General features: G+C 35.4%; 1 long non-coding RNA gene across 1 annotated transcript in view; it reads right to left on the bottom strand.

The window, feature by feature from the left end:
- The window catches only part of LOC129397797 (uncharacterized), a 128559-nt gene that overhangs the window by 49120 nt on the left and 64886 nt on the right, over positions 1-14553 (bottom strand). The gene's annotated exons all lie outside the window — the stretch shown is intronic.

Raw genomic sequence — 14553 nt, forward strand, 5'->3', positions numbered from 1 at the left:
AAGTGCGCTACAAAAAACCAAAGCAGGTAAGGTGGTATTTAAGCAAAGATAACATTATAAACAAAATAAAATAGTCATTTTTGTTCTCACTAAATATTTTTATAAAGAAATACTGTTTAGAGCCAAATACAAATTTATTACATTTTCCTTCTAAAAATATACCCATATAAATATAAGTTTATATGAACACATGTATAAATCCAGTATAAAGAAAAAAGTTCTGTCTTCAAGGAGAACTACAAACCGCTGCTCAAGGAAATAAAAGAGGACACAAACAAATGGAAAAATATTCCATGCTCATGGATAGGAAGAAACAATAACATGAAAATGGCCATACTGCCCAAAGTAATTTACAGAGTCAATGCTATCCTCAGAAAGCTACCATTGACTTTCTTCACAGAGTTAGAAAAAAACTACTTTAAATTTCATATGGAAACAAAAAAGAGCCCTTATAGCCAAGACAATCTTAAGCAAAAAGAACAAAGCTGGAGGCATCAAGCTACCTGACTTCAAAATATACTACAAGGCTAGAGTAACCAAACAGCATGGTACTGGTACCAAAACAGAGATACAGACCAATGCAACAGAAGAAAAGCCTCAGAAATAATGCCACACACATCTACAACCACCTGATCTTTGACAAACCTAACAAAACAATCAATGGGGAAAGGATTTCCTATTTAATAAATGGTGTTGGGAAAACTGGCTAGCCATATGTAGAAAGCTGAAACTGGACCCCTTCCTTACATTTTATATAAAAATTAACTCAAGATGGATTAAAGACTTAAATGTAAGACCCAAAACCATAAAAACCCTAGAAGAAAACATAGGTAATACCATTCAAGACACAGACATGGGCAAAGACTTCATCACTAAAACACCAAAAGTAATGGCAACAAAAGCCAAAATTGACAAATGGGATCCAATTAAATTAAAGAGCTTCTGTACAGAAAAAGAAACTATCATCAAAGTGAACAGGCAACCTACAGAATGGGAGAAAGTTTTTGCAATCTATCCATCTGACAAAAGACTAATATCCAGAACCTACAAAAAACTTAAACAAATTTACAAGAAAAAAAACAAACAACCCAAGCAAAAAGTGGGCAAAGGATGTGAACAGACACTTCTCAAAAGAAGATATTTATGCGGCCAACAAACATATGAAAAAAAGCTCATCATCACTGGTCATTAGAGAAATCCAAATCAAAAAACCATGATGAGATACCATCTCATGCCAATTAGAATGATGATCATTAAAAAGTGAGAAATGGCCGGGCACGGTGGCTCACGCCTATAATCCTAGTACTTTGGGAGGCCAAGGCAGGCAGATTGCCTGAGTTCAGGAGTTGGAGACCAGTATGGGCAACATGGTGAAACCCTGTCTCTATGAAAATACAAAAATAAATAAATTTTTAAAATAGCTGGGCGTGGCAGTGCGTGCCTGTAGTTCCAGCTACTCTGGAAACTGAGGCAGTAGAATTGCTTGAACCCTGTAGACAGAGGTGGCAGTGAGCCAAGATGGTGCCACTGCACTCCAGCCTGGTGACAGAGCAAGGCTCCATCTCAAAAAAAAAAAAAAGTCAGGTTTTAACAGATGTGGAGAGGATGTGGAGAAATAGGAACGCTTTTACACTGTTGGTGGCAGTGTAAATTGGTTCAACCATTGTGGAAGACAATGTGGTGATGACAATGTGGTGATTGATCAAGGATCTAGACTCAGAAACACCATTTGACCCAGCAATCCCATTACTGGGTATATACCCAAAGGATTATAAATCATTCTACTATAAAGATACGTGAACATGTATGTTTATTGCAGCAGCACTGTTCACAATAGCAAAGACTTAGAACCAACCCAAATGCCCATCAATGATATTCTGGATAAAGAAAATGTGGCACATATATACACCATGGAATACTATGCAGCCATAAAAAGCGTAAGTTCATGTCCTTTCCAGGGACACGGATGAAGCTGGAAACCATCACTGCCAGCAAACTAACACAGGAATGGAAAAACAAATACCACATTTTCTCACTCATAAGTGAGAGTTGAACAATGAGAACACATGGACACAGGGAGGGGAACATCACACACCGGTGTCTGTCAGGGGGCGGGGGGAATAGGGGAGGGATAGCATTAGGAGAAATACCTAATGTAGATGATGGGTTGATGGGTGCAGCAAACCACCATGGCACGTGTATATCTATGTAACAAACCTGCACGTTCTGCACATGTATCCCAGAACTTAAAGTGTAATAAAAAAGTATTGAATATATAAAAGTATTAGACATTTATAAAAAAGAAAAAAGTTCTAAGTAGAAAGCAAGACTTAATTCTGATAACTACGTGTTTATACTACAATCTTCTAGTCCTAGGAAATGTATAAAATTATGGGAATTGAAAGAGAAAGGGGTAGTGTACAAGTTATTGAAAATGGTACAGTGTTATTGTTAAGAAAGGGATATTACCTTATAGGAAACTGAACAAGACAACTGGCTCATATGTTAGGTATGAAAGGGAAAATGAGTCAGAGGAGGAGGAGAGAACGTTTCCATAAACTATGTTCAATTTTTTTAAAGAACTCTCCCTCCTCTGGTGTTATATTCCTACTGAAACAATGTTTATTTTCTACATAGCTTCACACCCCTGTCTACTGTCCAGTATCAAGAAAAACTAGCTACTTCTGAAGTTTTTATTTGTTGCACATCACATTCTTGTCACAAGTGGCCCTGATAACTCCTTTTCAAAGACTATTTGGAATCTATAAAATGATACAGTAGTATTCACAGTAAATTGCATTGCAAAATTGCAAAAAGGTCATAGCAATGCACTCTATTACAGGTGACTGATGTCTCCCACAGAGTATATGAAGCAGAAAATTTGAATGCCTTACATTTTTGACAAAAATTCCAATAAAAATGTAAAATGATATTATATGAATTTGCTATTCAAATGGCAACAGTAATGTAAGGTAATAAGAAAGAGGTATAATAATTCTAATTTCAAGGAATCTTTTTTCAGGCATATAATGGGATAAATCAACCTGCTGATATGGCCTAATACAATGAAAACATAAAATTATCAAGAAGCATAGTAAGAAGCTACATTTTAAAATCTGAAATTGTGGACTCCTGGAACCCATTCTAGGATACATTTAAATTGCTACTGCTAGGATCTTATAGTTTATAATTTTAATAACTATCTAGATTTTTCTCATGCATATTGAAGTACAAGAACCATAACTTCCCAGGGTAAAAATAAAAACTCTCAAGTGTAATAAAATTAATTTTACTGTTTATGTATAAAATATAGGCTTTCCTCACCACCAAAAAAAGACCATTTCTTTTTTTAATAAATTCTCATCACACTAGTTTATATTTCTTTTCCGTACATTTTGTGTATCTGAATATCATATTCTTTGTTCTAAGAATAACTAATAAAGAACAGAAGCAGCCAAAAATTAAGCGCTTAATTGGATATATTTTTTATATTTTCAGATAAAATTATTTAAACAGTTCCTGACATCAAAGAGGTAGCACAGACATGGGAAAACATTTATAAGATATACCAACAATGGAACAAATTCATACATCAAGAACTGAATAAAATGTAAGATATTCTATGTACATGATTTTGGGTGAATAAATTTAAGAAGTGTTTCAAAGACAAACATTACTCTCCATTACTACAGGAGAGATATGGGTATAATAAAAGGAAATCTCATTATCTTGATTAGTTAGGATGACTGTAAGCTTGTATTAATTTGAATAGTCTAGGAAGATTTAGTGGACAGAATGACATTTCAGAAGCTGTTTTAATTACTTAAATAATGTTTTGCATGTTAGAATAGGAGAGTATACCAAAATAAATTGTGGTCTGCAAAAGAATGAAAATGTTGACAATTTTTTATGGGGTACAACATCATTAAAATTAAAATTAAATTGATATTCATATGCAGAAGAATTAAACTAGACCCATATCTCTTGCCATATACAAAAATAAATTCAAAATAACTTAACTGTAAGACCTGGAACTATAAAACTACTAGAAGAAAACGGAGGAAATGCTTCAAGACATTGGTTTGGAAAAATAATTTCGTGAATAAGACCTTAAAAGCCCAGGCAACAAAGGCAAAATGGGAGAACTGAAGAAAATATTTGCAAACGATTCATCCAATAGGGTATTAATATCCAGAATATATATGGAACTCAAACAACTCAACAGCAAAAACTAAATGATCCCATTTTAAAATCGGCAAATGATCTATATAGATATTTCTTGAAAGATGACATATAAATGGCCAACAGTATATGAAAAAAATGCTCACCATCACTAATTGTCAATAACTTGAAAATCAAAACCAAATGAGCTATCATCTCACCCCAGTTACAATGACTATCACCTAAAGGACAAAAAATAACTGCTGGTGAGGATGCAAGAAAAAGAAACTCTTATACATTGTTGGTGGTAATGTAAACTAGCACAGCCGTTGTGGAGAACAGTATGAAGGTTACTCAAAAAACTGAAAATAGAGAAGTCCTAGCCAGAACAATATAAAAAGAGAAACAAATAAAAGCCATCCACATAGAAAGAGAGGAAGTCAAACTACTTCCTCTCTTGAAGATGATATGATTCTATACCTAGAAAACCCCATAGTCTCTGCACAAAGACTCCTGGATCTGATAACTTCAGCAAAGTTTCAGCATACAAAATCAATCTAAAAACAGTCAGTACCATTTCTATATACCAATAACATCCAAGCTGACCCAAATCAAGAACACAATTTCATTCACAATCACCATAAAGTGAATGAAATGCTTAGGAATATGACTGACTAAAGAAATGAAAGATATCTAAAATGAGAATTACACTGCTGAAAGGAATCAGAAATGACACAAAGAAATAAAAGAACATTTCATGCTCATGAATAGGAAAAATCAATATTGTTAAAATGTCCATATTGCCCAAAGCAATTTACAGATTGTATGCCATTCCTATCAAACTACCAATGACATTTTCCACAGAATTAGAAAAAAAGTACCTTAGAATTCATATGAAGCCAAAAAAAAAGAGCCCAGATAGCCAAGGCAATTCTAAGCAAAATGAACAAAGTTGAAATCATTACACTACCTGATTTCAGACTGTACTACAAGGCTACAGTAATCAAAACAGCATGGTACTCGTACAAAAATAGACACATAGACCAATGGAATTGGTTAGAGACTCCAGAAATAAAGCCACATACCTACAATCACCCCATCTTTGACTAAGCAGACAAAAAAAAGCAATGGGAAAAGGACTTTCTATTCAATAAATGGTCCTGGGATAACTGGCTAGCCATATACAGAAGATTAAAACTGGACCCCTTTTTATTAACCATATACAAAAATCAACTCAAGATGGATTAAAGACGTAAATGTGAAACCTAAAACTATAAAAACCCTGGAAGATAACCTAGGAAATATCATTCTTGCCATAACCTCTGGCAAAGATTTCATGACAAAGACTCCAAAAGCAATTGCAACAAAAACAAAAATTGATAATTGGGACCTAATTAAACTAAAGAGCTTCTACACAGTAAAAGAAACTATTAACAGACAACCTACAGAATGTGAGAAAATATTTTCAAACAACAAAGTTCTAATATCCAGAATGTAGAAGGAACTTAAACAGCCAACAAATAAACACACAACCTCATTAAAAAATGGGAAAAGAGCAAGAACAGACACTTCTCAAAAGAAGATATATACACAGCCAAAAAGCATATAAAAATGCTTTAATATTGGTAATCATTAGGGAAATGCAAATCAAAACCACAACGAGATACCATCTCACACAGTCAGAACGGTTATTACTAAAAAAATTAAAACATAAGAGATACTAGAAAGGTTAGGGAGAAAAGGGAAGGCTTATGTGCTGTTGGTGGGAATGTAAATTAATTCAGCAACTGTGAAAACAGTCTGAAGATTTCTCAAAGAACTTAAAATAGAACTATCATTCAAACCAACAACCCCATTACTGTGTATAATATCCAAAGGTATACAAATCATTCTACCATTCTAAAGACACATGCACGTGTATGTTTATCACAGCACTATTCACAATAGTAAAGACATGGAATCAACCTAAATGCTCATCAATGGTGGACTGGGTATAGAAAATGTAGTACATACACACCATGGAATACTACACAACCCTAAAGAAGAATGAGATCATGTCCCTTGCAGCAACATGGATGGAGCCAGAGGTCATTCTCCCAAGCAAACTAACCAGGAAAAGAAAACCAAATATCATATGTTCTCACTTTTAAGTGGAAGCTAAACAATGAATACATAAGGACACAAAAAAGAGAACAACAGACACTGTGGTCTACTTGAGGTTGGAGGGTGAAAGAAGGATGAGAATTGAAAAACTACTTATTGGGCAGTATGCTGACTACCTAGTTGACAAAATTATCTGTATACCAAACCTCTATGACATACAATTTACCCATGTAACAAACTGCACATGTACCCATTGAACCTAAAATAAAAGTTAGAAAAAAACTCTAAAAATAGAACTATCATATGAGTCAAAAATCCAACTAGTGGGTATATATCCAAAGGCAAGGAAATCAGAATATCCAAGAGATATTTGCACTCCCATGTTTATTGCAGCACTATTCGCAATAGCCATGATTTGGAATCAATCTCAGTGTCCATCAATGGATTAATGTATAAAGAAAAGTTTTGTGTGTATATATATATATATATATATATATATATATATATATATATACACACACACACACACGTATAGGTACATATATATCACATACATACATAATGTGTGTATATATACACACATTATACACACACACACACACATACACATACAGTATGGAATACTATTCAGCCATAAGAAAGAATGGAATCCTGTCATTTGCAGCATCATGAATAAGCCTGACCTGGAGGACATTATGTTAAGTGAAATAAGCCAGGAACAGAAAGAAAAATACTGCTCGCTCTCATTCATGTGTGGAAGCTAAAAAAGTTGATCTCACAGAAGTAGAGAGTAAAGCAGTAGTTACTAAAGGCTGGGAAGAGTGTGAGTAATAGGAATACGATAGATATAACCTTGGCTAAAGAATACAAAATTTCAATTCTGTGAAGAAAGTCATTGGTAGCTTGATGGGGATGGCAGTGAATCTATAAATTATCTTGGGCAGTATGGCCATTTTCACAATATTGATTCCTCCTACCCATGACAATGGAATGTTCTTCCATTTGTTTGTATCCTCCTGTATTTCATTGAGAGAGCCTGCATTGCCAAGTCAATCCTAAGCCAAAAGAACAAAGCTGGAGGCATCATGCTACCTGACTTCAAACTATACTACAAGGCTACAGTAACCCAAACAGCATGGTACTGGTACCAAAACAGAGATATAGACCTATGGAACAGAACAGAGCCCTCAGAAATAATGCTGCATATATACAACTATCTGATCTTTGACAAACCTGACAAAAACAAGAAATGGGGAAAGGATTCCCTATTTAATAAATGGTGCAGGGAAAACTGGCTAGCCATATGTAGAAAGCTGAAACTGGATCCCTTCCTTACACCTTATACAAAAATTAATTCAAGATGGATTAAAGACTTAAATGTTAGACCTAAAACCATAAAAACCCTAGAAAAAAACATAGGCAATACCATTCAGGACATAGGCATGGGCAAGGACTTCATTTCTAAAACACCAAAAGCAATGGCAACAAAAGCCAAAATTGACTAATGGGATCTAATTAAACTCAAGAGCTTCTGCACAGCGAAAGAAACTACCATCAGAGTGAACAGGTAACCTACAGAATGGGAGAAAAGTTTTGCAATCTACTCATCTGACAAAAGGCTAATATCCAGAATCTACAATGAACTCAAACAAATTTACAAGAAAAAAACAAACAACCCCATCAAAAAGTGGGCTAAGGATATGAACAGACACTTCTCAAAAGAAGACATTTATGCAGCCAACAGACACATGAAAAAATGCTCATCACTGGCCATCAGAGAAATGCAAATCAAAACCACAATGAGAGACCATCTCACACCAGTTAGAATGGCATTCATTAAAAAGTCAGGAAACACCAGGTGCTGGAGAGGATGTGGAGAAATAGGAACCCTTTTACACTGTTAGTGGGGCTGTAAACTAGTTCAACCATTGTGGAAGTCAGTGTGGCGTTTCCTCAGGGATCTCGAACTAGAAATACCATTTGACCCAGCCATCGCATTACTGGGTATATACCCAAAGGATTATAAATCATGCTGCTATAAAGACACATGCACACGTATGTTTATTGCGGCACTATTCACAATAGCAAAGACTTGGAACCAACCCAAATGTCCAACAATGATAGACTCGATCAAGAAAATGGGGCACAAATACACCATGGAATACTATGCAGCCATAAAAAATGATGAATTCATGTCCTTTGTAGGGACATGGATGAAACTGGAAACCATCATTATCAGCAAATTATCGCAAGGACACAAAACCAAACACCACATGTTCTCACTCATAGGTGGGAATTGAACAATGAGAACACATGGACACAGGAAGGGGAACATCACACTTTGGGGACTGTTGTGGGGTGGGGTAAGGGAGGAGGGATAGCATTAGGAGGTATACCTAATGTTAAATGACGAGTTAACGGGTACAGCACACCAACATGGCACATGTATACATATGTAACAAACCTGCACATTGTGCACACGTGCCGTAAAACTTAAAGTATAAAAAAAAGAAAAAATACAAAATTACAGCTAGACAGGAGGCAAAAGTTCTGGTGTTCTATAGCACTTTAGCCTGACTATAGTTAACAATAATTTATTATCTATTTTCAAATAGCTAGAAGAGAGAATTTTGAATGTTCCTAATACAAGAAATGATAAAAGTTTGAGGTGATGGATATGCTAATTACACTGATTTAAGCACTATAAAATGTAGGCATTAAAACATCACTTTGTACTTCATAAATATGTACAATTAATATGCAACAATTTTAAAAATGTTGACAGTTTAAATGAGCCACACCCAAGGAGACAAATTCGAGGCAAACAAAAGAAATTGGGAGAGGTGGTGACTGGCAAAAGGAAAAGTATTTTGATCTTCCTGGTGATAGGCTTTAGGAAATAATGAGAATATCGCAGACTTGGTGTTCAATGCAATGGAAAATTGATAAAGGACTTCGGGTAGGGAAAGATGGGTCAGTGTGACAGATGAAGAATGCAGCTTTGACAATAATAGCTAGAGAGATGAAATGTACTCTATCCTGAAAATGGAAAATCAAGTGAAAATGAAGTACTAGCAGCCAAGCTAAAGATAATTGAGTCGATTTTATAGTAAGAAGAAAACACAGAGGAAAGTGAAAGAACAGGGACTAAAAAGTAGAAAGCAGCTGTAATGTTTCCTCAGGGAACTGGCAAAAATAAGTTGATCAAAAGATATTTACTGAATGGACTAATTAGTAATTTATTGCATGACAATACGTTTAGTTCAACGAATATATAGTGCACACAATGAATTAGGAATTGAGTTTTGTGCTAGAGACAGGCAGTAAATATGATGTCAAAATTTCCTTATTTGCCACATAAGAAAGATGATGACATTGCCAACTGAAAATAGAAATCTACATTTTAATGTTTATGCATTGAATTGTGGTTTTCCTGCAACTTAATCTTAATGTCATCGACTGCTCAGAAATATTTGTTGTTGACTACCAAAAAGAAAACATTTTTAAGTACAATTTCAAACCCTTTGAGCTTGCTACCAAATTGAATGTTAAAGTCAATAGCATTTGCATTTATGAAGATTCATATTATTGAAGTGACTTTTTCAGAATGCTTCTATCTCAACCTCTGAAACATGAGAAAAATGAGACACTAAACTGAGTCTTGCAGCTCACCTCCACTGTCATTATGACACCTGATTCTGTATCCTGCAAAATTAGAGTACAATGTCAGAAAGCATTTGGTTGATATTTGAAGAAAATAATAAATGTTGCTGTTATTCACATACAAATGCCAGCACCAAATAATACAGCAATGCTTTGTATGTTCTCTACCCACAACTTCTGTGAACCAGGAAAAAAAATAGGAATGAAATATTTTTTTTGCATTAGTTTCAGGCACTGTTTAAGGTCTGTTTATAATAGTGATGTTGTCTCCCTTGGAATATTATAAAGTATTTTCAGGTCTAAAATGAGTTATTCAAAAGAAAGTAAATCCCTTGGAAGCTGTTTGAACTGGTTGTAGAAAATTACTTTCTAGTCTTACAGTATTAGAAAATAAAAATTACTATCTCTAGTATTGTATCTCCCACTTTTCTCTCTGAAACAACAGTCCTTTTAAATGGTACTTTATATTGGATCTTGTCAAAACTAAAAGGTCATAGCTTTATTTACTATTTATAAGCCCTCACAGTCCTGGCACAGACCTAGGTCAACAGATAATAAAATTTTAAAAACAATCACATTGCATCCATTCTAGCATGCACTTTTTCACACTTTGAAATCTCTGAATTCATGAATGCAAGTGTTTTTGCCTTGTTCGTTGTTCACCAAATACAGTCTGTCATAGATTTGAGGAAATACAGTAAGACTGATAATATCTAGCAATAAATCCCCAACATATCTTGGAATGTGTGACCCAAAGAAGAATTTTAATACAGAGTAAAAAAAATGAATAAATTCTGATGAGAATCATGAAGTTATTATACAGGATTGTCAGCCACATGATCAGTGGTGCAGTCATTCCTCAGTGAGCTATGTGCTTGCCCAGTAATGTTTAAAATGGCTCTTTTCACCTCTACTTGGATGCACTTTAATTCCCAAGAGACAGGTATAGCTGCTCAAGAAATTAAACAGTTTGTTTCATTTAATGTTTGAGGGAAAAAAAAATAAATGCCTGACAGTGTGATGGTAGAAACCTTAATTACTATTTCTAGAACCACTGCAAATCACTTGTGTGACCATTCTATCTTAATTATATAGCAGAATGAAATGGTACCACTGCCCAAGATAGAATGCTTGCTGTAAAACCTGCCAGAGAAGATGATGAAATACTGAAGTGAGAACCATGTTAATGGATAAAACATTAAGGTGGGACTCCAGAAACTATTTCTATTTAATGTATCTTCATTATTTCCTCACACAACCAACACTCCTTCAGCTGTAAAATGGAAATAATTATGTTTTCAATCTCTGTGAAATAACATGCAAATAAAACAATCAAAATGTATAGCAATTTTTGCCAGTTGGAAGGAAAAGTTTATTCCAATACAAATAAAAGGAAAAAACTCAGTATAAGGAGGTCAGAATTACTATTTGCAATTTGATTTGTGAACTTCTGAAGCCACAAGTTATGCTAAGTGAATTTTTTGCAATCAACAAATATTTGTCATTTTAAAGGTCTAATTTTCTACAAATTTGGGGGATTGTGGTTTTTATTACTCTCCTCCCAAAAATTCTGACTTTCCCACCTAATGCACTTGATGAGCTGCTCACAGACCCATAAAGCAGGTGGCCACAAGATGCAGTGCACCTCTAGGAAATATAATCGGTGCTTGGCAAATTTGTTTAGGCAGGTGGTCTATGAACACAGGTGGCCTACTAAGCAAGTTTGATTGTGTTTCCAATCTCAGGAGATACCAGCAAAAAAACACAGGGAAAATATTCAATATGGTTTTATTTCAGGGGAGGTGAAATAGAAGGATTATTATGTAAATAATTTTTAAAATCACGAGAATAGATTGTTTGTGGGAGGTGGATTGGAACAGGGATTCAGAGACATGGATAAGGGTCTTGACTCTGTGACCCCAGGTGAGTTACAAACTACCAAAGCATCTGGTCTTTACCATTTCAGAACTGGAGACAACCTCAGCAATTACTTTGTTCAACCCCTTCATCTTCAAGATGTAAAATCCTAGTCTGAGAGTGAGTAAGGGACTTTCTGACAGTCCCACAGCCTGGCAGGGGCAAAAACAATGTGGAAACTCACTCCAGAAATCTTGCCACTGTAACATACTGCCCCTCCTAACTTAAAAAAGGAATTGACAATTTGAATTATTAATATAGACTATTGGATGAACTCTAGAATCCCTTCCAGCTCTAAAATTGCATGTTTCCACATTAAAGCATACTAAAGATGTGAGAAGTCTTAAGCATTTCCATAGAAAACAAGCAATGTTAAGCTATCTAACTAAACTAACAAAATAGAAAAGCTGAATGTAAATCAAAAATGGAAAAGAAGGCACTATGTGTTCTCATATCTCAAACTTCAATGTCAAACTTTAACATTTAACCTAAGGCATTTATGTCCAAGATGATTGTTTTTTGTTTATTTACTATTTCCATTTGCAAAAACTACTCTATTTCAAACTTCCAGGCATCCGTAATAAAATCATATTAAGCTAAGTAATAAAATGCCATTATTAGAGTGACAAGAATCTTCACTACCTGAAGTTATAATGCTTGCTCCCCTACCAACAGGAATGTTGTGAGGATTAATGAGATATTTAGAAAGCATTTTATGCATACAGAGAAAAGAGCCTCATAAATGCAAAGGAGGAATAACAGTAGTTTATCTCCCCTATCAGTGGAGGAAAACCTGTCTAAACAAATGGACCTGCAGTAGTGTCTTGAAATTGAGAAAACACTACCTATGTTAGAGGATGCTTAAGATAAAAGGCTTCTTGAGGGGGAAAAAAAAAAAAAACTACCTCTGAAACTACAGGCATTTTAATCTTCAAGCATCTGTTTAGTCCTAGTTTGCCAGAGACTGTGCTGTTTCTTGGGATGTGGGATTTGCAGTGCAAAAACTAGGACAGTTCCCAGGAAAGCAGGACAGTTGGTCACCTATCTGTAGGAGTTGTCTCTTAAATAGTTTCTATTTTTTAATATTGCACTGGCAACCTCACTTTTTAGTATTCTAACTCAAGCTTTGAATCACTGAATGCATCAAAGTAATGGCATGTTTTAGAGAAATGTATAGGACAAACCATTTAAAGCATAAGAATGAGCTTAATTCTTGTTTCCCAAGACCAATGCTTTGGAGATATCAGCTGAACAAGTGAAACTGCAATAACATTTCAGTCCAAATTCTGCCATCTGATGATCACTAATACCTCAACCTCCCAGCCCACCTCTGGTCTGCCTAGTATAAGATGCTCACATCAATCTACAGCATGGATCCCCAATCCCCAGGCCATGGACCAGTACTGGTTTGTGTCCTATTAGTAACTGGGCCACACAGCAGGAAGTGAGCTACAGGCTAGTGAGCAAAGCGTCATCTGTATTTACAGCCACTCCCCATCACTCACTTTACCGCCTGAGCTCTGCCTCCTGTCAGATCAGTGGTGGTATTAGATTCTCATGGGAGCACGAACCCTATGTAAATTATGCTTGTAAGGGATCTGAGTAGTACACTCCTTATGAGAATCTAATGCCTGGTGATCTGTCACTGTCTCTCTCATCTCCCCCAGATGGGACCATCTAGTTGCAGGAAAACAAACTCAGGGTTCCCACTGATTCTACATTATGGTGAGTTGCATAATTATTTCATTGTATTATATTTTACAATGTAATATTAATAAAAAATAAAGTGCACAATAAATGCAATGTGCTTGAATCATCCCCAAAACATCTCTCCCTGCTGCAGTCCATGGAAAAATTGTCTTCCACCAAACCTGTCCCTGGTGCCAAACAGCCCAGTATCCCACAATAGTGCTGCTGTGATTTACCACTGCACCTCTGCTCCTCAAGGTCTGACAACAGGAGGAACTTTCCAAGGGAGTATAGCTCTTCAAGGTCACCATAAATTGCCCAATAATGAGAGGGCTCCATAGTTCTCTCTAAGATGTGGCTGGATAGACCCATTTCCAGAATGTGTCCTATTTGTTGAGCCCAGTTCTCAACACTTTGGAAATGTCAAGGTGATTTTTCTTCTATCAGGGAACTCTTTTTGATCTTCCTCTTTCCTTGCTTTCACTTATCTTAATTCTCTCCTTTTATTTCTACAAAACCTTGATGTTTAAATAACTTTGCAAAGACATGTGACATGTAAGAAGGAAATAAAATATGTTGTTAAATATCTTATTTTAAAAAGCAAAATATTCCTGCCATTGGGAAGTTCCTAATCCTGGGAGTACTAAGGAGAAGGCTTGGGGAAGAAACAGGATAACATAAGGGCTTCACAAAAGCAAATGTCATACAACTTAAAGTATAACTCCACCGTAGTAACCCATGTTAGCATTTACTTTTCTTTCTTTTTTTCAATATAGTATAACATCAAAGAAAGAAATGGCCCAGAGTATTCTTACCCTCTAGCAGATGCCAGGAACAAAATGAAACTAAATAGTAGAAATAATGTGTATTTATCCATTATCCTGTGGATAACACTTTTCCTACTATAACACCGTAAAATAAATACACCTTTTTTATTATTATTATACTTTAAGTTTTAGGGTACATGTGCACAATGTGCAGGTTAGTTACATATGTATACATGTGCCATGCTGGTGTGCT

Source organism: Pan paniscus, chromosome 4 (genome assembly GCF_029289425.2).
Source record: "Pan paniscus chromosome 4, NHGRI_mPanPan1-v2.0_pri, whole genome shotgun sequence".
In the NCBI taxonomy this organism is placed as follows: domain Eukaryota; kingdom Metazoa; phylum Chordata; class Mammalia; order Primates; family Hominidae; genus Pan; species Pan paniscus.